Here is a 24,568-nt window from a genome sequence, read left to right as displayed (position 1 = left end):
TTTTAGAATCAGCTGTATGTTACCCTTAAAAAGCCATGGTTTAAATTGTTATTCCATTTGCTAACACCTACAATGGATATAGTAGCTTAACCTCTACCTGAAATCTTTAGTAGGTAACAAGAAGAGATGAAGCATTAGTGAAGAAAATCTCCAGTTAGACTGCCTTAGGATGCACAATGTAAAATATACATCCAGGAATAAGCCCCACTGAAAACAAGGGCCCTCACTGAATTAACCTCTGTGAATGCACTGTAAATATTTGTTTTTGTTAAACATTTACAAAAGTCTCATAATAATAGTAACAATAACAACAATAAGCAGAAAAAGTCTGATAACAGTTCTATTGCATTTCCATGAATTCAGGTTTTATTTTATTCATGTACCTAAGAATTCTGAAAAGATCTTCTGAATAAACCTAAAGCTTTCCAGAGCATGCACTGCATGAATCATTACTGCAACATCGCTTATATATAACACAGTCTTATGCTTTACTCAAGATGATTATGAATACTCTCATCTCCACCTCATTATGTAAGACTAAAAACTAAGATAAAAAAAACCTTCATTCCACCACCTTTTAAACAGATATGTATTGATATTTAATGTTTATTGCACATCATTCCACATTTCCTTTTTTTTTAAAGCATCATATAATTTTGGTAACTAGTAGTGATTTGGGAAGCAAAAGTATATATAGGAGAGTTAACAAATAACTGCCAGCTTTGAGATAAAAACAGCAGAGACAGATTCTGAAATTTCTACTTTAAAAGTCACCATGTCCTTTATTTTAAAATTACTGCTCCTTGCCTATGAATCTCTGATGTCTACTTCAATTAAGCCCTCAACTTCAATTCCACATTCCCAAGTCTTAGCTCTGCATATTTCATCAATTAACACTGCCCTGAATATTCTCATTACTCATGTAAATGTGTCACTCTGCTATTTAACTTATCATCCATATAAGTAAGGATGATATCATACATTAGTGTTTTTGACACAGAAGAAATAGCAGTATCTACTGTAGAAAACAGACCTTTTGGGCATGATGATGCCATTGTTAGGTGCAACTGGAGACATGGTCTTAATGGTAGCAGCTTTTGGTTTCATTTCCACAGAATGAGAAAAACATTGTACTCAGCATTTTCTGATATGACTATGGAACTAACATGTGCATATTTAAATGTTCCTATCATAGGCACATATATAAAAGAGCTATTCTCACCATAACTCCATAAGCAGGGACTGTATCACTTCTGCATTTTCTTTTGAATTATCTACATTATTCTGTAATTAAGCCAGTGTTTCTCAACCTTGGCAACTTTAAGTTGGGTGAACCAACTCCCAGAATTCCCCAGCCAACCATTGATTTAATCAGTGAGTAGTAAGACAGTCAGCACCTAGAGCACACTTGATCTTCCTATTTTTTTACAGACCCTAATCCTACACCAAACTTCTTTTCAAACAGTTTTAATTTAATGTTGGTAGCTGGAATTACAAAGCCACTCTGAACAGTACAGAATTAATTATTAAATGTATGTCTGAAACTCAATATATCACTTGTGGTCGACATAAGAAAAAGGAGAAATGTCTAAGGTTTCAATTATTACATATTAATGGGAACCTCTATCATAAAAAGAGCATTAAATTAGTGAACTCTAAGATTATACTACTATATGCACTTATGTGGAAGTAAGTTTCCAAACATAATGCGACTTACCAAGGAGTCATCTTAGTTATATGATATACAGAACAGGTTTGTATACCTTGGAAGAAGGCCATGTGCAAGAAAAAATATTAGACAGCAAGTTTCATGTCTTTCACAACAGGGCAGATCCCAAGCAAAAGTTTCAGGTTATGTAGCTGAGACTGATGCAATGAAAAAGAACAAGCATGGATTGAACCACACAACTGCAATCCAATGCTCCCTTACTTAGAAGTAAGCTCCACTGAAAACAATGTGAGTTCTAAATAAAAAGTTGGGCTACAGGATTGATCAAACCACAGGCTTTCAGATAATGATGGAACAGTGCCCAAAACAAAGGGGGCACTGCCCCCTCAATGGTATTTTACACTTTTTCTTCAGATTTCACTTTTCACCCTACAAACAACCATCTGCAGCCATTTTACTTGTGGAAGCAAAACAAAAAGGAATTTGTAGGAATTTGCTTTTGAAGAGGTCAGCCTGCATTTCTGGCCAACTGGGGAAGAAGATAACCACCAATAGAAGAGTTTTCAGTGAAAGCAAAGGTCCATCAACCCCAACCCCTTGTTTCTCCCAGCAGCCAAACAGATGCCGGTGGGAAGAACATGTCAAAGTAGATAAGCACGATCTGCTTACGCCCTCCCATCTTCTCCAGCAACTGGGAGGCTGCTAGTTTTGAACTTGGGGTATCCTTACAACATGGCTAGGACCAACCCACAGCTTTCTCCTCCACTAATTTGGGCGGGAGGCTCGCCCTGCGTCTCACGGGGGGAGCCAATTTTAACCTTTTTCGGCTCCTTTGCTCGCCCACACTCCTGGCAGCTCGGCGGCCTGGGGGCCCGACAGGGCCTGCAATCCTTATGAAGGAGGTTCCTTCCCTTCCCTCTTCGATAAAAGCGGAGAAGGGAGACGAGCTGTCAGAAGACCCAAAGGCGCTCCCCAGAAGGCCGCCCCGCCGGGGCGGAAAGGAGGGGAGCGGCCGGCTGGGAGCTCTCCCCTGGGCTGTCCCTCCGAGCTCCCAGGAGGAGGAGAGGCGCCCCGCCGAGCCGTCCTCCCAAACCGCCTCTCCGGCGAGCCCCGGCTCCACCCGCGCCTTCCCTCGCGGCCCCGCGGCCTCCTCTCCGCGCCGGGAAGCCACCCGCCCGGGCTGGACTCACCATGGCCGGCGCACGTCCCTCCCCGTGTCGGGAGGGAAAGCGGCGAGGCTGCCTCCCGGCCGGGCTCGAAAACAAGGCAGGGAAACAGGCCCAAAATCGCCGGCTCGGCACGCGCAACGCGCAAGCGCCTCGCCCGCTCGCGGAGGGCCCCGATAGGACGGGAGACGCTGCACGGGGCAGCCCTTCCCAGCCCGCCCGAGAGAGAGGCGGCGAGGGCGGCCCGCGGCGCCTTCTCCTCCCGCTTCTGTTCGGGGCTCCCTGGGAAAGATGCGCCGATGCTCGCCCCTTGGGCAGACGCGGTGCGCCTCTGGGCCGCGGGGCCCGCGCGGCACGGACCTCGGGCGCCGTTTTCTGCCCGGAGCGTCGCTGGAGACCGGGGGCAGCCTCTGCCAGGCCAAACCTGGCCTCGCTTTGCTGCGGGGCCGTCGCGCGCCACGGGGCCCAGCCTTCGCACGGGCGGGCTGCGCTGCGCATGGACTAGGGCGACACCCCGATGCCAGTCCGGAGAGGCAGGCAGCAGCTGGCTCTTCACTGCCCTCTCGTGGTTACCCGGATCGTGGCCATACACCGGATTTTACCGGATTATCCGAACGTGGTACGAGCTGCCATGCGGTTGCAGCCCACTGATCTCCCTCCACTCCAGCGTGGCTTGTGCAGGGAAGCCCCGGGCCCCCGAGCGGCTTTGCGCCCTCGGATGGGGCATGACTGCTGAGCAGAGTTGGTCTGGCCCTCCAGTCGGAGAAGTTTCCTTTAGGGGCAGAACAGGAGGGAATTCTCCAGGAGATAGTCACACAAAAATCAGCAAATGATCTTGCTGGTGTCGTTTAGGATTAAAAATTCATTTGGAAATCAACCTAAATCCCATCGTTGGGAGGGAGAAGTGATTGATTCCCGGGTGATTGCGAGCAAGCTAGTAACATCTGCAGCATGGACAATGAATGGCCGTCACACCATCTGTATGTGTTAAAGTGTTTCTCAAACCTGGCAACCTGGCAAGCCAGCATACTGACTGGGGAATTCTGGGAGTTGAAGTCCACACAGCTTAAAGTTGCCAGGTTTGAGAAACACTGCGTTGGATGAATACCTGTATCTTGCAAACATAGGTTGTAAGCTAGAAGCATGGATTTGGAGTGACGTTCCCTTCCTATGATCAGCCCACATACTGTAATCCTAGTCCTTTGTATTAGATATGGGGACTCATCCGGGGGCGTCGTAATAGGCGTGAGTGGCCCAAGCAGGTATCAAGTCTTCCATTGCAAATCAGCGGGTAAACTATCATCAGTAAAATGACTGCTTCTCACTTAAGTTTGACTGTAACCTTCAAATCTCTTAAACTGGGTGGGAATCATCTGGGCCAGCACAAAGCACCCTAAACTCTCCTCTTCGTTAAGTGCATCAGGGAAAGTGGCATTTAGGGCACATTCTATGCACTTAACACCTTTTGCCCATCGATTTCCTTTCCCTGGCTTAATACAGGGAGCTAGAGAGATCTGTTTACAGCCCTGGCATGATAGTGTACTACTCTGATAGTCTGCTGTAGTAAAATGATGTATTTATAAATCTGATGATGAATAGAAACCATAGTCCTGCAGATAGCAGGTTCCTCTCTCTCTCATATCTTTGTTCTAATATGAGTGATCCATATATCCAGAAGGTGCTATATTAGAAGAATGACCTTATCTGCCTTCCACCTATGCTTTTGTAAGGGTTTGTTTTAATAATGACTTGCTGTTACTGTTTTTCATTCTGTAACTAATTAAACATATTTTAAATAATCATAAGGGCTGATTTTATTGGATCAGTAGCCTAATTTGTAAACATTATGCATGAGGCCATAGCAGAACCCTTTCACAGACCTCTTCTGTTGATAGACAAGCAAGCGAGCTTCCATATGGCATGAAGAACTGATAACCCTCCCAAAATTATACTGTATCTTGCATCAGCTCCAGATAGCATAACCAGCATCAACAATGTCCACTAGCATTCCTACACCAGCCAAAGCATTTTCTCATTTGTTTTCTGTTCTGGCTGTTTCAGAAGCCGCCTATTGGAGGAGAGAAACCTGATTTCAGGGTGATATGTGCAGGTAACCTCCTGGCTGCATCAAGAAATCCCAGCCAGCCAAGAATGTGCTAATGGCAGGATTGGCAAATGCTGCCGCCTTGTCCTTAGTTTTGAAACAGCTACGTTGCCAGCAGTTGCTTTCTGAGCCCAATTCAAGTGTTCCCTTTGCAGTATAAAGCCTGATAACAGCCCCAGGAAGGAGGCAATGGCAAACCAGTGGCAAACCTTGCCAAGAAAACAGCAAGGACTTGTCCAGGCAGTCTCTGGGAATCGGACACAATTGAACAGATTATATGTATGTATGTATATATATAAAATAATTCAAATATGCTACGTAATGCCTAAGAAAATAACCCTGAGGCAGAACCTTTGGCTTCCCAGGCTGAGAGGCCATGACAAACAGAATAATACTGTAGATATTTCCTTCTGTGAATACACTGCAGCCCTTTATTAAGGAATATTTTCAGCTAGGGTCACAGGGGCTGCCAAAAAGAGCTTGACATGGCTGCAGGAAAGGTTCTTGGGGGGAGAGAGGAAGTTAACCATCCATTTCCTCCATGGCAGAAAATGTAGCCTGCTGTTCTGCTGTAGTGGGGACTTTCTAATCAAAGGGCGCATAATTTTTTTTTCAGCTGAGGACCACACTTAGCTTTTCAGTAGCATACCAGGAACAATGCTCCAAAAAGTGTGCAGGGAAGGGCAAAGTAATGGATGGGGCAAGACAAAAAAGTCAGTTTGATTTCACTTCTTTTAAAATAAATTAAAATTCAGCTAAAATTAAGTTGGATTTAATTTTCATTAAGTAAATACAGATAACTTTCATAATATTTAATATATTAAGTTACTAATATAGTCAAGAATTTCCCTTCTGTCACCTTAAATATTACAATTTGTCAGGACATTTGGATGATGCTTGGAGTGGTATCTCAGGCATTATTCATTCCTGCTGTATGAAATACGTTTCGCTTTAGGTGATAATCCCTTTATTGTTTGGATCACTCAGAATGCAACTTCTGGCAGATTAAGACAAAGTTGGGATAGAGCTTTCTCCAAATTGCTGACATGCAGCTCTATTGGGATTTCCGCTCTCTAAATTTGGCATCTATTTGTGGGCTGGGCTCATCAAAAGGCTTCCCCCAAATGGGGGGAAATCACAATAAAGTGTAGGGAAAACTTTGATAATTCCAGAGTTAAAACCTTGGTTTTCAACACATTTGTTTAACATTTATGTTGTTGGAACCCAGCAACCATAGAGGCAACTCCAATTGACTATGAATACTGTTACAAGCTAGTCTGTCCATTGAGTTAAGCTGTGGTTTATTTAACTATTGATTATTGAGTAAATGACAATGGTCTAGCTTCATACAAGATGCTGAGCCAAAACAAAACCACCTTGTGTCTTGGCATGGTGTGTGACCCTGTCATAGTCTTTGCCACAAATTGTACTCAGTGAAGATACAGGGTCCTAAGGCTTTGCTTTGTTAGTCACAACAGAGTTTTCAGAATATATCCTAATTTTCCAATCAAGAAGAGAACTATATAATCATGTGGCTTGTTGGTCATGAGCATTGTAGGCATAGGCGTACTGTGGTTGATGGTACTGAAAGCTACTGAGAGATGAAGGAGCACAAGGATGGATGAACCACCCCTATCCTACCTCCTCCAAAAGTCATTGACAATTAATGCCATCTCTGTTTTGTATCTCAGTTTGAAACCTAACTGAAGTAGGTCCAGATAATCCATTTCCTCCAAGATCCTCTGTAGCTGCCATCTGACCACCTTTTGCACAACTTTCCCCACAAAGGGAAGATTGGGGACTGGACCATAATTGTCTAGAACAGAGGGGTCCAATAAAAAGAAGTACCTGCCTGCAAATGTTGATATAGGATAGATACAGTTGCATAGGGGATTATAACAATACTCTGTAAAAACACAGTCTTCTTTCCTTGTTTTTAGAGGTCTCTTTGGGGCATAAAGGATTTCAGAATATGTGTGGGGCAGGGGAACAGACAAATAAGTGATTCAGGGTCAAGTTAGACATCAGTTGAAATTCATATTTGTAATATACTTACGGTATGTATATTAGTATGATGATAAAAATACCCATTAATAGCATCTCTTATTTTCTCCTCTTATGACAAGGAGGGAATAATTTTTTTTTAAATCATATGGCATAGCAGTTCGGTGTTCATGCTGCTTTTTCTTGCTGGGAAATCCTCGTGAGGTCCAGCAGCCAGGTGTGTAGACTATTTAGCCGTGACAAGTCACGTTGCCCAGCGTGCACCATGAGGAGGCTAGTCTACATTGCACCGAGTGACAGAAGGGGAAAAAAATGTTAGGACATTTCTTCCTGTGCAGTATAGGACCAGCAAACATCTCTCTGGCTATACCTAGAAATATGAAAATCCTGAAAAGGGGAACATGTTTTTTTATTTTCCCTCCCTCGTTGGTAAAATGGAGACAGATAGATCAGCGATGAACAAAATATTTACAATAAGAGGCGCATATTCTGAAATCCTTTATGCCCCAAAGAGACCTCTAAAAACAAGGAAAGAAGACTGTGTTTTTACAGAGTATTGTTATAATCCCCTATGCAACTACAAGACATACACATATATGCATGTGTTGCTGTTGTTTCTTTATTTTGGTTGTAGAACAGCATAAAACTCATAACACTCTAAAATAGAAGTAAAAATAAAAATCACATTGATAGAATAAAATAAAGCAAAAATAACATTAATGTAAAATTACGAGGTACAGAGATAAAAACCTGGGAAAGACATATAAGATTACAATCAATCTGAATGCTACAGGTAACTAAGATAGATAACTATAAATAAGACATAAGCAGTAGTAGGATTTATAAAATGCCATGAGAACGTAAAGCTATGCTAATCTACTGGGCTTTGTTGGAATGATGACAGTTATGATCTAACCAACTACAACAAAGAAATAGCAAAATAAGGCATAGAACGGTATGAGTATATTTAACAGGGAAAAAGGGGGGGAGGAAAGGAAAAAAGCGGGAAAGATTATAGAATACATTGAGTTATGGGAACCTAGGTAAGGTTCAGCATCACTCACTCAGAGGAGTTGTTTGCATTTGATCACAGCTCTGATCCAGAACTGGGCTACACTGTCTGAAATTCCCGCCTCCTGGTCAGCTAGCAAGAGACCAAGGGAATCAGCCTCCGACCTGCCCGGGTATTGTGTTTTGCATGGGGAAATATTCGTATCTTGTTGGTTTCTATTAAAAAAAAACAGCACAGAAGCACATGACCTGCGGTCTTAATTTCAACCTTCCCTCCGAAAGGGCAGGATATATGTGTATATATTTACAGACACACACACACACACACATCTGCCCTTGAAGATCACCCAGAAACTACAGCTGATCCAGAACACAGCAGCACGAACAGGGATAGGCAAGGACATTGTGCCCATTTAACACCTCTGCTCCGTGAGGTGCTGCACTGGTTCCAGTTGGCTCCTGGATGTAACTCAAGAGGCTGTTTACTCCCTATAAAACCCTGAATTACATAGGGGCGACCTCTCCCCCTAGTGTCTGCCTGTCCTGTTAGCTTTGACAAGATTGGCTTGCTTCCGCTCCCATCGATTAAACAATGCCATCTGGGGGATCCAGGAAGTGGGCCTTCTTGATTGCTGCCCCTGCCCTTTGGAACAACTTCCCTCTGGAGATCCATATGCCCCACCCCAAGCCCATCTTGCCCACCTTCAAGCAGTCTTGAAAAACCTGCTTCTCTCCCCAAGGCTTGGGTGAGATTGTGTGGGCATATCCGTTTTAGATGGGGTGATGCTGTGATAGGTCATGTTTTCTTGTTCCCCTCATAATCCTGTTGTGCTTTTATGTAATGCTTTGTGTTTATTTTGTGTATAATGTTGTGGTCTTTTAATCTTGTGAAGCCACCAAATTGATTTGGACAAGCTGGAAATTTGACAGATAAATACACACACATAAACACACATACAGTATATACAAAAACACTGACACAGAAACACAGGCATGGTTTATAATGCGAAGGATCATATCAGGGGCATCTTGAGGGTATGGTCAAAAGAGACAATATGGTGGCCACAAAGGTGTGGGCGGAGCTTCGATCATACCATCGTGGTCTCCATCTTGACTTTTTTGATCATACTGTGAGGACACCCCTGAAGGAGGATCAAACTATGGGCATCCAAATAAGTTATGAAAGTAAGAATATTGAAACTGGGTGTGAAGCACAACAGGGATATGAGGGGAACAAGAAAACTGGCTGGGGAATTCTGGGAGTTGAAGTCTGCACATCTTAAAGTTGCCAAGGTTGAGAAACACTGCTCTATAGGGACCAGAGAAGAGGCATTTGCTCCCTATGTTTGTCTTCCTTATTATTTCTTTACCACTTTCCTCTAGGGCGGATGATAAGTACTGTATTCTTAAGTGTATTTCTATGAACTATCAGGCGCTGTCCAATGGCACAGCAAGGTGGGACCCCAGGTCTTCTTCACTCTGAAAAATAGCAGTGCCACTCACTGCTAGTTTTGAAAGGACACCTTATCTTTCCAGGGCCCTGTGATGAAGTAACCTAAAATTAGCCTCCTTACTAGTTTGTCAAGACTGCATGCCAGGAAGCAAGCAGCTTCCCAAGAGGATAAGAGGCACCATGGAGGAACAATCTGGGACAGGCTCACTCGCAAGCAGATCACACCACTTCATGGTGAGCTGAGCTGGCTTCGGTTCAGATTTCCAGAATTTATCATTTAAGCGTAAGCTGTGGTGCCTGCAGTGTTCTGGGAAGGAGCCAAGGGCAGGGAAAGGATCTCTTGGGCTGGGAATTAGTAGGGAATTAGTAGAGGAGGCAACTTAGCATCACAGAAAAGGGGGAGATGGCAGTTTCAGATTTGTTGTAATGGTCAGACAAGGGAGAGTGGACTAAACCCAACAGTGTTGTGCCCATGGTAGACAGGAATACATGACACAAAAGGAAGGAAATTATATCATCTAAAAATAAAGGCAGAAAAATTAAGTTGGCTTAAGCAGCCAGTCAATTAAGGGTACACTTGGCTGATAGGCCACTGAATTATTAACTGAGTATCCTCAACTCTAACCTCAACTTCCTTACTTCCCTCAACCTGGTCCCCTTCAAATGAATTGGGCTACAGTATGAGTCAGTTATTCCCAGGCAATGCTGTCATTGTTTGGGGATGACAGATGTAGTAATTCTACATATCTAGTGGGCACCAGGCTGGGAATGTTATTTTTTTCTGTTGTCTTTTAACAGGGGGGATAAAAACATGAAAGGGATCTTTATTCTAATGGGTGCTGCTTTCATTTGATAGATTTAAATATATGTCATGCTTTTTCCCTGTCTCAAATAAGGTACCTATGTAGAATTTCAGATAATTTGGAAAACTATTTGTATGTAATCAGTTTATTTAAAGAGAAGCAATTTCTCAAATATGACTGACTGAATGGATGCTTAGTCATGGCAAAACCTGGAACAATGGAGCAACTTGCCTTTCCTTTTTTGCAGACAGATTTTTTTCCTGTGTCCCCACTCCTTTCTGAAAATTTCTTGAGAGTCAAACGTGGAGTGAGGAGACTGTTTGGATGAGAGTGAATGGAAATAGGCTAGGGAATCTCTGATAGAAGGAAGAAATACTGTAATATGGAAGAGGGGGGAAAAATCAGATTGGTTTATAAAAAGGTGAGAAGGATACAGGTAGGGCTACCATCCCTAATTTTACACCCTCCAGGGTTATTAGACTACAACCCCCAACATCAGCATGCCATTGTAGGAGGCACCAGAATCAGGAAAGTTGGAACAGGACAACAGGTGGACAGCTGGATAATGAAGCAGGGAGTCTAGCCACCTAAATTATATATATTTTTAAAGCTTCTCACAATGGAAGAAAGGACATCCTTTAACTTAGAGGCATAAACCAAAATCATAGTAAGTTCATCCCTTGTACCATAATATTATTTGAGTTCTGTGTCATACTATTCTGAGCTTCACCAAGAAACCAGCATTTCCCTGTTCAGTTTCTAAATGCTAATTGTAAAGAAAATTGCGTTTTCTCATCATGTGAATACAATTAATAGTCTAGGAAGCTCACTTATACATTTTTAAGTAATGAAATCACAACAATTATCAAAATAAGTGAATGGGATTCACTCTTTCTATGCATTTTGAGTCTTCAAACCCAGGACAGAGTGTTATCAATCCAACATCTTGTTTCTCAGTTGATTAACTGTGGAAAACTGGTGAGTGCTTATAAATTATACCACCTCTTGGAAACGATGTGGCAGGATAGCAAAGGTCTATTGAATGTGTAACAGTACAAAATGACACATTCTTGCAGAGGTTGTGTTATCTGAACTACTTTATCGGTACAACAACAGACGGAGATAGTTGGGATGGCAAGAGAATGATTGGCCAAAATCACCCAGTGAGTTCCCTGGAGACTTGAACCCAAGTTTAAGTACCACATCTGAACTATCAGCAGGATTCTGGTATACGTTTCTGCACCTGAACTTGGAACTGAGACCATCTGTATGAACTTTTAGCCACATTTCAGTTATGAGATCGTATTGACTTTATGATCAAGTTTTACTTCTGCTACTAGCAGCTTTGAATATAGTTCACAGAAAAGAATATAGGCATAGCTAAATATTTTTAAAGTTTCAAAACTATAGGAAAAAGAGGGCATGTCTTCATACGAAAGGATGGATGCCGTCTTTATAGTGTGGAAGTCATAATTATGGATTGACAGTTTAAAGACATCATGCATAATTACAGTTCTGGAACTTCTCTAGATTCTATCCTTGACTCTGATCATGCATAAGTAGTCCTCTCTTGAGGTCCAGAGCTAGTCTTGGCTGCAATCCCCGAACACCTCAAAATTGCCTTATTAACTTGATAGAAAGAAACTACCTATGCCTTTAATAATTGCACTGCTTCGAAGGCACCCAAGAGCTTGGACACCAGTTTGCTTGCTTGCTTTTTTTTTATTCCCATCACAGAAATGGGATTTCTGTTGTATTTCAGTCCTGAGTCACCTGTATGTATAAGAGGAATGGAATTTCTGCCTCAAGTTACCTAAGTGTGAGGACAGATATTCACTTTCTTTGAATATGCCTCTTGCCTCCCCTGAAAACAAAATCTCAAATCTTTTGCTGGCAATTGTTTCTGAATGAATGAACATAAGGCAAGAAAGCAATGTGGAACATAGACACCAGTCCCATCCTCAACTTCCATGTTTTCAAAATTCCATTTACCCAATTATATTCTGAAACATGCAGAAGTTGTTTTGATGGGCTGTTGGGAGTCCAGTTGTTTTGGGGAAACAGATTCTTACACATACCTTTGTTGGCTCAACCACACTTCGAAAAGCCTGCCAAATAATGATGGGGAGCCCCATAAAGAGTGAGAAGAAAGAAGCAAGGTCAGGGCAACTTGGAAGGGAATGGCAAGAGCACTTACTTATTATTTATTTCTCAAATTTGTACTACCGCCCATCTTCCCCCAAAGAGGGACTCTGAGCCTTATAGAAAGAGAGATGGATTATGGTTCATTTGTGTTGAACCTCATGTGTATTGCACAACGTTAGTTCCCCACCAATACCCATAACCTGAAACCTTGAAATCTCCAGGATACCATATCACCCACAGAAAACCCTTCATGCATTTAGATCTGCATACTTTTGAAAGCATGAAAGGGGTATGTAATCTGAAACTGTATCCAAAAAGGGCTTTGGATCTTCCCTCATATTTTAAAGCACAGGTCTGTCTTCATGTAATATGAAAATGTGTCAGATGATCTGACCTGGATACTTCATAGGCATTTATATTCTATGCACAAAGAAATATATCTGACTTATCTATGTCAACGAAAAGGCCTCATATGTGCTCAAAAGTGGCAGGCATCCAAACGCAAGACGTTCCTAAACTAGGGTGTATCCTGTAATATTCTGAATAACTTAAAACATTTTTATGTGACACATGAATGGCACTATCAAGTGGCCAGCCTGAGCTGACTGTGAAAATTGTGTGGGAATTTAGAAAAAGAAGATATTTTCAGCAACGTTCAAAACTCTTATCACTTAGTTACAGAATCTACATCTCAAAATGCGCTGACATCATTTCATAATAGCCCTCCTTATTAATAATCCTGGCGACAGGGCTACTTCATGTTTTCTTCTCAAAAGCATATTATTTTTTAAGAAACTACACTTGGGGGAAAGGGGGTCATAAGGCAAAGATCCATGCACAACAAAAGATGTTTAATTGGGGTATCAGAGGTAAAAAAATGCAAGGCTCTTTCCTGGCCCATAATGTTCAGCAGAAAGCTCACATTGAAAGAACTATGGTAAAATGGTTCCCAGCACTGTGATGTTTATGGATACTGCAGAAGCATTTGGCTTGAAGGTATTCTAAGTGAGTCATAAACAATTTCACAACTTTCCCTAGAAGTGAGTTTTGCAAGTGTATTTTGGTGGCCTTTTAGGAAATACGGATCAGGGACGGGGAGGTGGAGTTCTATTCCACCATCCCTCCAGTTTCCTTCACTGTCTAACCACATAGGTAGAAGTTCAGTGCTCTGATTTCCATTAAAAGTTTAGGCACAAATTAAACCATTTTTTTTACTCTCATTGGCATCAATATCTATGCCACAAAGCTTAGATGTTCCCAAACCACCAGCTGATGCTCTGTTCCTGAAAAAATGCCTTTCTTTTAAGGTAACAATTCAGCACCGTATATTTCAGTTGGCCCCAACTTACTATTCTCTAGTATTCTGGGATTTGTAGTCCCCACATCTGAAGGCCCCAAGGTTGGAGAAGGCTGGCATATCCTTTGTAAGGATCCACCCCTGGTTGAGATCCAAAACTGGGCTGAACAATAATCTCAGGTACATTATTCCAGTATCATTGTCTCTTTTATTTTAAAAAAAACTATCAAAAAATGAAAAAGAAAAAAGATACTATTACAAAAATCAAAAAATGTGACCACATAGCAGAATAAGTATAAGGCAGGTTCTAGTGATGGAGAACAGCAGATGACAATAGCAATGGAGAAAAATTGGAGATTTGCCTTATTCAATTCATTATTTCCGCATTTTTCCCAATGAAAAATGCAATGGGAAACTTCTCCTATATCTTTCACATGCACTGCTTTTTCTCTGTAAGTTTCTCCTAATACATTTTGGTATAAGATGGACTAATCTGAACAAAAGAACTAGTTTGCCACCACCTGGTGCTTTTATAGAAGAAATCAAAATAAGAACTATTCAACCCATAAAATACAAAGAAACGAATGCATGTAGTTGTCACTATGGATAGCTAACAATATAAAGATCTTATATGAGCTCAAAACTGGCAGTCTAACAAACTAAAATACTTCCTATTTTTCTTGTAATACAAATTAATTCAGTGAAAATAGTTAATGTATCACATCTTCCAATTTAAAATAACGATCTCAATAGTTTTTCCCCCACCCCCAAATGGACTAGGTAAACGTTATGCTAAATATTTAAAACTGATTTCGCAGAAGAGCTTACACTTATAAAATAATACCCATAATCATTATAAAATAATGATAAATTAGAACCTAACGGTGAGAGGCGTATATACATTTGTTCAACTATTTGTTCTTCAAAGCTAGGTTTTTTTCCCTTTCCTTCACACAATCTTAGTATCTTCTGTTTTCTTTCGGACCATTCCCAAATTATTACCAGTTTTCATAAGCAACAAAACCTTGATCAAACAGTAGAACTGCATTTTCAAAGCAACATTTTCTTAGTAATGGGAAGTAGCAGATAATGTTAAACATGGTACTATGTATTTACAAAAAAATTTCTGATAGAGTCATAAAAATTGCAAAGGCTTACCCAAATATCTCTTTGCTTGTTTCTTTGATTCATTCTAAGAACCTGGAGTCCAGTTTACTCTAATGTTCTCCCTTGCTGGAAGAGAGAAAATAGGCACACATTAGTGGGAGGAAAGGAACTTTCATAGCTAGAGAAATCACACTTAGATTTTTTTTTCTAGAGAACTAATGTACTAATGTAGTCTTAGAATGTTTACATTAACACATAGTTTGTCATAGGAGACTATATTTTAATGTTGTGACTTACCTAGTTTTGCCCAATGACGGTGAGTCAGCCCATATCTTAGATGTTAGGAAATCGATTTGACTCATGAAACTAATTAAAAGGCACAAAGGGGAGTCTTTCTTAACTTTACAAGTTTGTACAAATGCTTTCCAGTCTTCCCATGGAAGAAGTATGCATCTTTTAAAGGGTTAGTCTTGCTATGGAGCAAAACTCTGTCACAGCACAACTGTTTTTTCAAAGGACTCCTGGGGAGAGAAGGGGAAGAAAGGAGAAGCAAGGAAAACAAAGACACATGCAGACCTGACTTGGGGGCCACGTTCAGGCTGAGGAGCCTTGGACCATCCTCTGGTGGTCAACACAAGCAGAACCATCAGTTCAAGCTAGAAGATAACACTGTGCTGACTGGGTTTTCCCTTCCCTCTGAATTAGTTTTGTTTGCCCCCAGTAACACCAGTCAGGAGTTTCTATGGGGTGTGTGTGTCAAAAAAGCTAAGATTGTGTCCACAACCATGCAATGGAAACCCTGCCCTGTTTTAACATGCATGTTGCACATAAAACAGGACAGCATTTTGATTTTTATAGACCCAATTTTGACTTTTTGATACACACACACAGGCATCCCAAGACCAACAAAGGGCCATATCTGGCAATGTTAATACAGTATGAAAAAGGAGTAGAACCAGCAGCAACAACCACAACAATAGAGTTCTGGGGAAAAAATGGCACCAAAACAAGAGTTGATGAGGTTGTAGTATTCCCTGAAAAGAAAAGTGTTGGCAGACTTTTAGGAAATATATCAGGATTCTCAAGAACACATTTTGCAGGCAATGATTTTCCCTGTGACACTCTATAGAAGTAAATTTGGACTTTGAAGAAATAGGATAATAGGAGTATTGGTGGTTTTGAAGTGGCAGCAATAAGTAGGTAGGCAGACCGGATCAGGAAATCAACTCCACAGGGAGGCTAAAACTACTTTTATCGAGGTAGGCTATAATAACAAAATCTTGCAAGTCTTATTTCCTCCTCCTTCTTATACTCCAGTGAATTAGGGAGGCGTCTGCCTGAGCTGCTTCAGAATGTTATCTTCTTGTTCTGAACTTGAAGAATGCTTTAGCCCCGTGTTCTTGTATATTTCCATCAAGGTCACATCCCTTACTCTCGACAGTGGAAAACCATTTCTATTTTATTGCCAAGAAAACCTCATGGTTGAATCCATGAAGTCACCAGGAGTCAGGAGAGACGTCACTGCCTTTCAGTATCAACAGAGGGGAAGATACTGCTCACATGCTTGGCATAAAGCAGGAGAATGTAACCTTTTTCCAGTATGACAATCACACTTGGCTTTGGGGTAGTATGCCAGGGGACATTCTTTAAAAAGTAGGGAAGTCCAGGGCAAAGTGGGGGGGAGAGCAGAACAAAAGCTAAATTCCACACTGAAATAGGAATGCTCTGCTTGTCTTCAACAATTTTATTCTTATATCACATTAGGAATTACAATTTGGTTGCAACTTCTGGAGGGAGTCAAGGGAGGGAATTAAGATTTTTCTCTGACCACGGGCCTCGGATTGTGCAGCTCTGTTGCAGAATGCTAGATCAGGAGAGATCAACTTGGATGCAAGCTTCTAGGTGACAATGGAGCTAAATGACCTGGCCACCACTAGACTTTAGCCTATCCTTCTTCACAAGTCTATGCAAAGGATAAAAGGAAATGGATAAGTATTTACCCCCCACCCAAGTGTCCATTGCCTTCCATCCTGGGCTCTGGTAATGTGGATCACAAAAATAACATGATATCTACAACCACATGCCTTGATAAGTCTATGAATCTGATATAGATGGGAAGCACCATGTTCCAGCAGATTTATGCAACCTGGTATGACTCCTTACTAGTTGATCTGGGCAATTCCTCAAAGAACTAGCAGCAACCAGCAACCAGCAACTAGCAAAGGAGCTTTTCTTTAGTAAGCTGATTAAATATTTCTATAGTATACTTTTTCACAGAGGTCAGTTTGCCTATAAATGTTTGCAATGTAAGCCCAGAGCAAAGAAATGATTCACTAACTTGGCAGAGGAATAGGAGAATTCCAGATGGATGAGTGGAAGAAGTTGAGGTCATAGAACTTTGAATCAATGAGTCTGAGAAATTTCTGGAAGCAGCACCTGAGATGGTCAAGGTTATTTAAATGAACATTTATATCTCACAGGATATACTAACTACAAATACTATGGATGGTTTGAATTAGGTTTATTCTGAACAAATATATTTTCCTCTTTCCTCTTTTCTTATCCTCCAAAATCTGCTAAGGAAATAAAAACAGAAAAACTGTACTGTGCAGGGACATCCATAGGGAGAGGGGGTCAAAAAAGTCATGTTGGTGACTATTGCAGATCCCCAGCACAGCAACTTTCTCATTAATAACTTTCTCATTAATAGAGTATTGTACCTAGAAGAAAGAATTATGTGAGATTTGTGATGGGCAGAGGAGAATGCTAAATTTTACAGGCTCATCTCTCCTAGCTTCATACTACTATCAATTTTATAAGATCAGTCAAGGATGATGCTTGAATTTATTCAGCAACTGATAGATTGATTCCCCTATATCTTATACATATGTACAGATTATCATACTGTCTAACAGCTCCTGTCAGCCCTTTTAAATTTTCTGTCATACACAGTACATAATTCAGAGAGCTCTACACGGAAATGGGGAAACTAAATTTTAGTGAGCATTAAAATCATGAAGGGCAAGATAGTAATGGAGGTAAAATTCATCTTTGTGATCCTTCTTCTATCCATCTATCTGAGTTTGATCAACCCAGACTAAACATCTAAAAAGTAAACAGAATTAGTTTGAAGTTGTTTTCTACAGTAAGATAAATAATTGTTTTTTTTCTTTTTGCATGGTGCAATACATGATTGTGAACAGTAGAGGGAGCATGACAAGCAATCAGAAATTTAAAAAAATGGGTTGGAGTAACATCAGAGCCATTGCATTTTAATTTCAAAGAAAATAGCAATAATTAAATGACTGCTAGCTTCTTCAGCTGAAAGTTATAAATCTCAGAAATCCAGATGGATGTCATTCAAAGCAACAGCAAAGAAATAAAAATAACCACGTATAATGACATAATAATCCAACTGTCTGCATGGCTACTCCTTATTTTTCTATTTTATTTGTTTGTTTGTTTGTTTTCTATCCCACCTTTATTATTTTTATAAATAACTCAAGGTGGCAAACATAGCTAATACTCCTTCCTCCTCCTATTTACCCCACAACAACAATCCTGTGAGGTGAGTTGGGCTGAGAGAGAGCGACTGACCCAAGGTCACCCAGCTGGCTATCATAGAACTGACATCATACTGACTGGGGAATTCTGGGAGTTGAAGTCCACATATCTTAAAGTTGCTGAGGTTGAGAGGCATATAGGGCATTACATGTTGGTCAGAGAGATGAACTGGAATGTTTCTGGGGGGGAAAATGGAACTCAATATTTAGTGAAGAGTTTTCTACATCCTTATTAGATGTAGTAATGCTTTTGCTCCAAAATATGGGAAGCCATGCTCCTAGTTTTAGAGATCATTTGGCTCAATTGGCTGAGTAGTGTCCCAAATTCCTGCCATTACAGCCCCACTGAATGCATGCTTACATTCATGCGAACAGAGACACCAAATCAAATTCACAGGTACTGTTTAAAGCTGTTGAAAATAGAAGTGACTTCATTTATCATCACTGGAAAGAGCGTTCCACCTAATTCCAGGAATGACATATGAGTCAAATGGTATAATTAATAAAATGAAAGTGGTAGGTCTCTTCTCTTTCCTAAGAAGAGTGCAGGTGTGATGCCTACTTTGTCCTTTTCAGAGAAGTACAAATTATAGGATTATCGTGTTAGCCAGTTACATCAAAAACAACCAATTCTACAGCATCATCATTATGCCATCAGCTTTCATGTAACATGTGTCTGCTTTATTAGATAAAGAGGTATCAGTCACATTTCTCAAGACCCAAAGACTGATCTAATTACATTTGAATACAGCTCAAAATATTCATCAGCTTTGTTTTAGCAACATAGAATCTCAGTCTTCAATATAAGAATAGGTATAAATATTTCTTTTGGTAAAGGGAAAAAAACTTAAAAGAAATCAAGTTACCCAAAACAAAAAGTTGCATGGACTTAAGGCACATTTGCATGACCCCACCCACCCCAAAGAAACCTGACCGCAGAAAATTCTTTTGGTTTTTCAGTCTAAGTTTGATTAGTGGGCAGGTTGACAATCAGAATTGTCCTTTTTAAGGTCAGCTTGTTCAAACATGCAAATTAAGTGTGTTTGGTTTTTTAAAGTATTTGGTTTGACTTGTAATATCAGGAACTGCCACTATGAGATGAAAACATAGCCATGCTTATCCAACTAAATGGTATATATAGGCTTGGCAGGGGCATCTGCAGGAGGGGGGTCAAAAAGTCAAGATGGTGGGTGTGATGAAACAACTGAATATTCCAACAAGAAAGATGGAGATTTAAAAACTGGCAAATGTCATGTATGTGTGTGCCTTTGAGTCAGTTTTTGACTCCTGGTGGCTGCCTGGACTAGTCCTTGCAGTTTTCTTGGCAAGGTTTTTCAGAAGTGGTTTGCCATTGCCTCCTTCCTGGGGCTGACAGAGAGAGATTGGCACAAGGTCACCCACTCACGGTCTCCCACTTTTGCCTTAACCACTACACCAGACTGGCTCTCCATGTCATAACAACTTTGAATTCAAGATCAACACCTCTATTCCCCCTACTCTCCCCAAACCTTCACCCCAAGTTGTACACTATGTTCTTAAAAGCAACAAGTAAAAAGATTGGCTGTGGATTCTTGAGAAAAAGTATTTTTGGATTGTGTCACTAGGAAACTATGTCTGGAGACTCTTATCTTCCTCTAATATTTGAGGGCAATGTGCCTCTCTCTTCACCAGGGCACATCTTGCAAGCCAGTGGTATGTTAATCCATAATCCCCCAAATGGTAGGAACATCGTCCAAGTATATGTCCTGGCTTGTCTTCCCCTCTTCACATTGTTCTGATCTGGCCAAATTGGCCCAGAAGAAATACAGTGCCATCATATTAAATGGTATGGGTATCTTCCAGATGTCTCAGCAGCCAAAGTTCCAGGATTCCCAACCAATATGGTGGCTGTGCTAAAGGGAAGCCCAGGACTGGGAAAGCTAATTGAAACAATCTGAGCTTTGAAAATGCTCTTAGAATTAAATCTGACAGTAAAGTTAGGTCTCACATACAATCTGAGCAAGCTGGGGGGGGGGGGGGGGAGGAGGGGCCAAAACCCTACTATTGCCTAATTTTCAAATAAAACCACCTGGTTTGACATGACTCTTAAACTATACCAAACCTAGTTTGTATTTTCTCATGAATGAGTCCTGCCAAGAATGTTGAAGCATTGAGGGAAAATATTCCAGGGAGGGGGGAGAAAATATTCAAATTCCCCATCCGTAGCTGCTGCTACAGCAGTGAAATCCCTTTGCTCAATATTACCCTGTCCAATGAAGGGAAATGTTTCACAGGCACATGGTTTGTATGTCTCAAAATAACTTGGGACCTGCAAACTGACAAATGCTATTGCTTCAGTCGTGACAGGTTGTCCAGCTTCTTACAGCTATCTTCCCTAAAAACCTAAGGTTGACTTTTTTTTTTCCTTATGGACTCCAAGTTATTTCAGTTCCAAAGAACCTGAAGGAGCACCATCACTTTGGTCAATTTCATCTCTTACTTAGGAATCATTGTCACTGTGCCAGAGTGCCAGAGTTGGATTTCAACATCTGGAGGAATTAGAAAAGGTAACATATTCAATTTTCAAAAGTGGATGGTGTTTTGATGAGATTGCGCATGTGCCCAGAGGGTTGGTGGGATCCATAATATGTCAGATTGCTAATAATTGCAGTTATATTACACAGAGGCAAACCAGTTTTAAGAGAAACAGAATAATCTTCAGAATATGAAAAACATCTTTCTTTGTATGTGTTGAAGGGGGTTACTCCAAATTCCTTGTATGCATGGTTTAGTTATTTTGAGCAGAATGCTGATTTGTAGAAATGGCACCGATGCTAAATATTCCTTTTCTATGCCCACAATTTTTAACATGGTTGAAATTATTGTTTCATAATCCCCAATTATGAAGCCTCACAGATCATTTATATTATTTCCATCCAATCCTGCTTAATATTGCTTCTTATTTAAAATCTAATGTGTGCAAGTGTGTTTGAGAGTGAAACAGGGAGAGAGAGAATGTGTCATGTAAAATGATACGGCTGGCTATATTTAGCGTTTGGAGATCTGCTCTGTGGATTAATGTACACAACAGCTGCAGGAATAGTCTTGCCTGAAGAACATTAGTTTCCCAACCCTCATCATCCTCTCTCTCTCTCTCTGGAAAAAAAATTGTTTTTGACTGTCAGTGGCAAATGTTTGGCATGCTGTATTGCAATTTTAAACAGTGAGCAAAGCAGCGTCATGAATTGAGATAAGATCATTTATGAACTTTCTTAGATTAGGTTTCCAGATCACTTATTGGGCACTTAACATAAAAATTCTTTTATGTAAAGCTCTTCTTATTTTTAGACAACAAACAAATGAAAAAAAATAAAATCCTAGATTTGTAAAGCGAAGCTGAGGAAAAAGCAATGCAGACTATGTAAAAGGTAAAAGATTTATACGAACTGAAGAAAAACCAGTGTATAGACTAGGAATGTAACCCTCAACAAGAATGTTCACAGTTGAAAAGTTCTAAACTGTGATTGTTAAGATTATGAAGATGCACTTTTCAAACCAGATTCTGATGTGTCTTCTTGCAAGATGACGCTGGAATAACTGGAGAATTGCAGTTCAAGTTTTTCAGTCCAAGTTTCTATAATAAATAATATACCTTTGAAATACTATTCACAACTCATTTTGATTTTGAACTATAATACTTGGGCTTCAAACCGATAATGCCATGGAAATCAATAGCAGTGACTCAGCGTAGACTGTAGCATTTCACTGTAGGTATATTTGTCACAGGAAGTATTATTATTATTAATATTCTGTCCAGTTGTTGAAAATACCCAAACAGATGATGTTCTTAAGGCCCCCCAGCTAGGCTACCAATATTTTGAGACATTTAAGCAAGAGGTATTATATTATGAACTATCTATAGATTTGTGATTATATTACAAACCACCATATTTGGAATAATTATTCAACGTATCACAGTGGTTAGTGATTTAACACTTCAGTAATCCAAGAGAAATAGTAGAAATCACCCTCTTTTGCTTCTGTTTGGTTAACAATTTAAATTCTAGAAATCATTTATTCCTAAATAATTACATTAAATCAGTAAATTACTTTTCTGAACAATTTTCTGTGGTCAAAATATTTCCAAACTGCAGCCAGATTATCAGGGAAAATCCATTATTTCTTTCAATTATTTTTATAGGGACCTCTAAAATTTTTAGTATCTTCTAATTTATAGCCAAGACTTCTTTCTGATTTAAAACACGTGTTTATCAAACCAAATCTCATGTGAAAAAGCAGCCAGTTTATAATTTCATATCTTAACCCATCCTACAAACAGGAGGACCAGCAGACTTCCACTACATTAAATGTTGTTTGATATTGCTAGTTCCTCTTTTCCAGCACACAGACATTGGAGTAAATTTTGCCATCAGTTCTTTCCCAGCAGTCCCACCATTAGTCCTACCTGATATGTGCTGCTACATGCATGGCTGTAACAGAACAGCATGTAGCAGAGAGTTTAATAATGCAAAATATGAGATAGAAACTGCCCAGCACTGGATGCAGTAGATCCAACTGCGCAGAACTTCCTTCAGCTTCTAAGAAATGCAGCTGCAATGGAATGCCCCATGGCCTATATCTGGGGTCAGTGAGAAACTTATTTCAAACCCAGGAGCTGCAGTTTCTTTCAGAATTGGTGGCGTTATTTAATCTGGACTAATTTGGGCTTAGTTCCATATTTGATTTCCAGGACAGGACTTTGTAGGGCTATCCACAGGATATGGTCAAAAATGGTCAAGATTACAGCATTACACATAAAAAAGCAGGCAACGGCACCATTGCAGCCACCATCTCAAGTTTTTTAACCAAATCCTGTGGACATCCCTGAGACTGTATATTCAGCAGCCCACAACTCACTTTCTGGTGTATCTCTTGCCAGATCAAAACCATTACCTATTGATCACATCACAACCGCTTTTTCCACACCTGTGATTTTAATATGTCAGCTTCTTCCTATTCTAGTGGTAAACCAAGAACCCCAAATAATCTGCCATCTAGTTTAAAATAGCCAGGTCAGATTTATTTATTTATTTATATATAAATAATATATATATATATATATCAATATATAGACGCGTGTCATATCATAGACATTGACACAGACTCACATTTAACGTTAAGTAGGAAAGTTCAGTGCCCAATCTGCAAATTTGTTTTAAAAACCAGTCAAGAATGGAACCTAAACTCTTTATATGAATGCCAGCTGGAGAAAAGAGTAATACTCATCATGTGCTGAATGCTATTCTGTTCCACTCATATGGCTAGCCATTATGCCTTTGGAGGACTGGACACAACTTCTTTCTTTCTTATTCTGCCTTCCACAATTTAAGGCTCATCCTCACATCTTCCCCCCAAGTTGTCCTCATCTCTTTGCTATGCCAGAGCAAAGCTTCTTAAAGTCATCTTTAGTTGTTCTGATCGTAATATTTTCTATCTTCTCCTGATACAATTTCTGCCATAGACACAATCTAGCATCCTTCACTAATGATGTACTTGCTGAACTGGTCAGAGGTGGGATCCATCCAGCTCTTCTTTAGGCTAATGGTGGCACATTCACTCAATAACCATTTTGGCTTCAGCTGAAGGAGAGACCAGACCCCTGCATTCATTTGTCCACATAATGCAAGATCAGTCTGTTCCAAAGTGTTTCTCGGGTCTTACACAGGTTCCTTGGTGCTTCTTTGAAAAAGTGCTGGACCTTTGTTTAAAAAAACAGATTAGTGTTCTCTTGAGAAAGTGCTAGTCCCAGGCTGCACAGAAGGTCAGTTTGGGAAAGAGAGCCAACCTCTGCCAGTTCTGTCACCAATGAATATATTAGAGGTTTTCTACCTCTTCTGCCCACAAGGAGTTTCATGTGGCTGCACTTTCCACTGTCTTACTACTTTGTTGGAGGAGGCATCATTTTGCCTACTCCAAGAATGACTTCCAGGTGCCATCAGCCATGGCCATTCACGGCCAGCAGTGAAACTCTCTTGAAGGACTAGTTGAGAATGGAGCTTGCTCGTTATCAGTCACTCCCTCCATTTTGCCCCATTCATCCCTTCTGCTCCTCTCACTCCAATGGGCATCTCACAGGCTCAGAGGAGGGGTGCAGGGTGGCATGGAAGGGAGCTCCATGCAGCTCTTCCTCCTATTTTCCACTGCACCCTTCTATGCCTCTGGCCTTTCAGCTCACCTTTTTGTCAACACAGAGTAGAGTTCCTTCAA

General features: G+C 40.5%; 2 protein-coding genes across 8 annotated transcripts in view; one reads left to right on the top strand and one right to left on the bottom strand.

Moving 5' to 3' along the window:
* The window catches only part of HERC4 (HECT and RLD domain containing E3 ubiquitin protein ligase 4), a 41,560-nt gene extending 38,476 nt beyond the window's left edge, over nt 1-3,084 (bottom strand). Inside the window, exon 1 of one of the 7 annotated variants that reach the window (XR_010068236.1) lies at nt 2,860-3,062. The gene's annotated coding sequence lies outside the window, so the exon portion shown is untranslated. Of the gene's footprint in view, nt 1-2,859 lie in introns of all 7 variants that reach the window. The other 6 variants (XR_010068235.1, XR_010068234.1, XM_063307558.1 and 3 more) reach the window with 6 other exon arrangements.
* A 17,599-nt stretch (nt 3,085-20,683) lies between these two features.
* Nucleotides 20,684-24,568, top strand: part of MYPN (myopalladin) — a 66,122-nt gene continuing 62,237 nt past the window's right edge. Inside the window, exon 1 of the mRNA XM_063307551.1 lies at nt 20,684-20,868. The gene's annotated coding sequence lies outside the window, so the exon portion shown is untranslated. The remainder of the gene's footprint in view (nt 20,869-24,568) is intronic.

The sequence above is a fragment of the Candoia aspera genome, chromosome 6 (genome assembly GCF_035149785.1).
Source record: "Candoia aspera isolate rCanAsp1 chromosome 6, rCanAsp1.hap2, whole genome shotgun sequence".
NCBI classification, from domain to species: domain Eukaryota; kingdom Metazoa; phylum Chordata; class Lepidosauria; order Squamata; family Boidae; genus Candoia; species Candoia aspera.
This window is presented reverse-complemented; position numbering and strand designations above follow the sequence as displayed.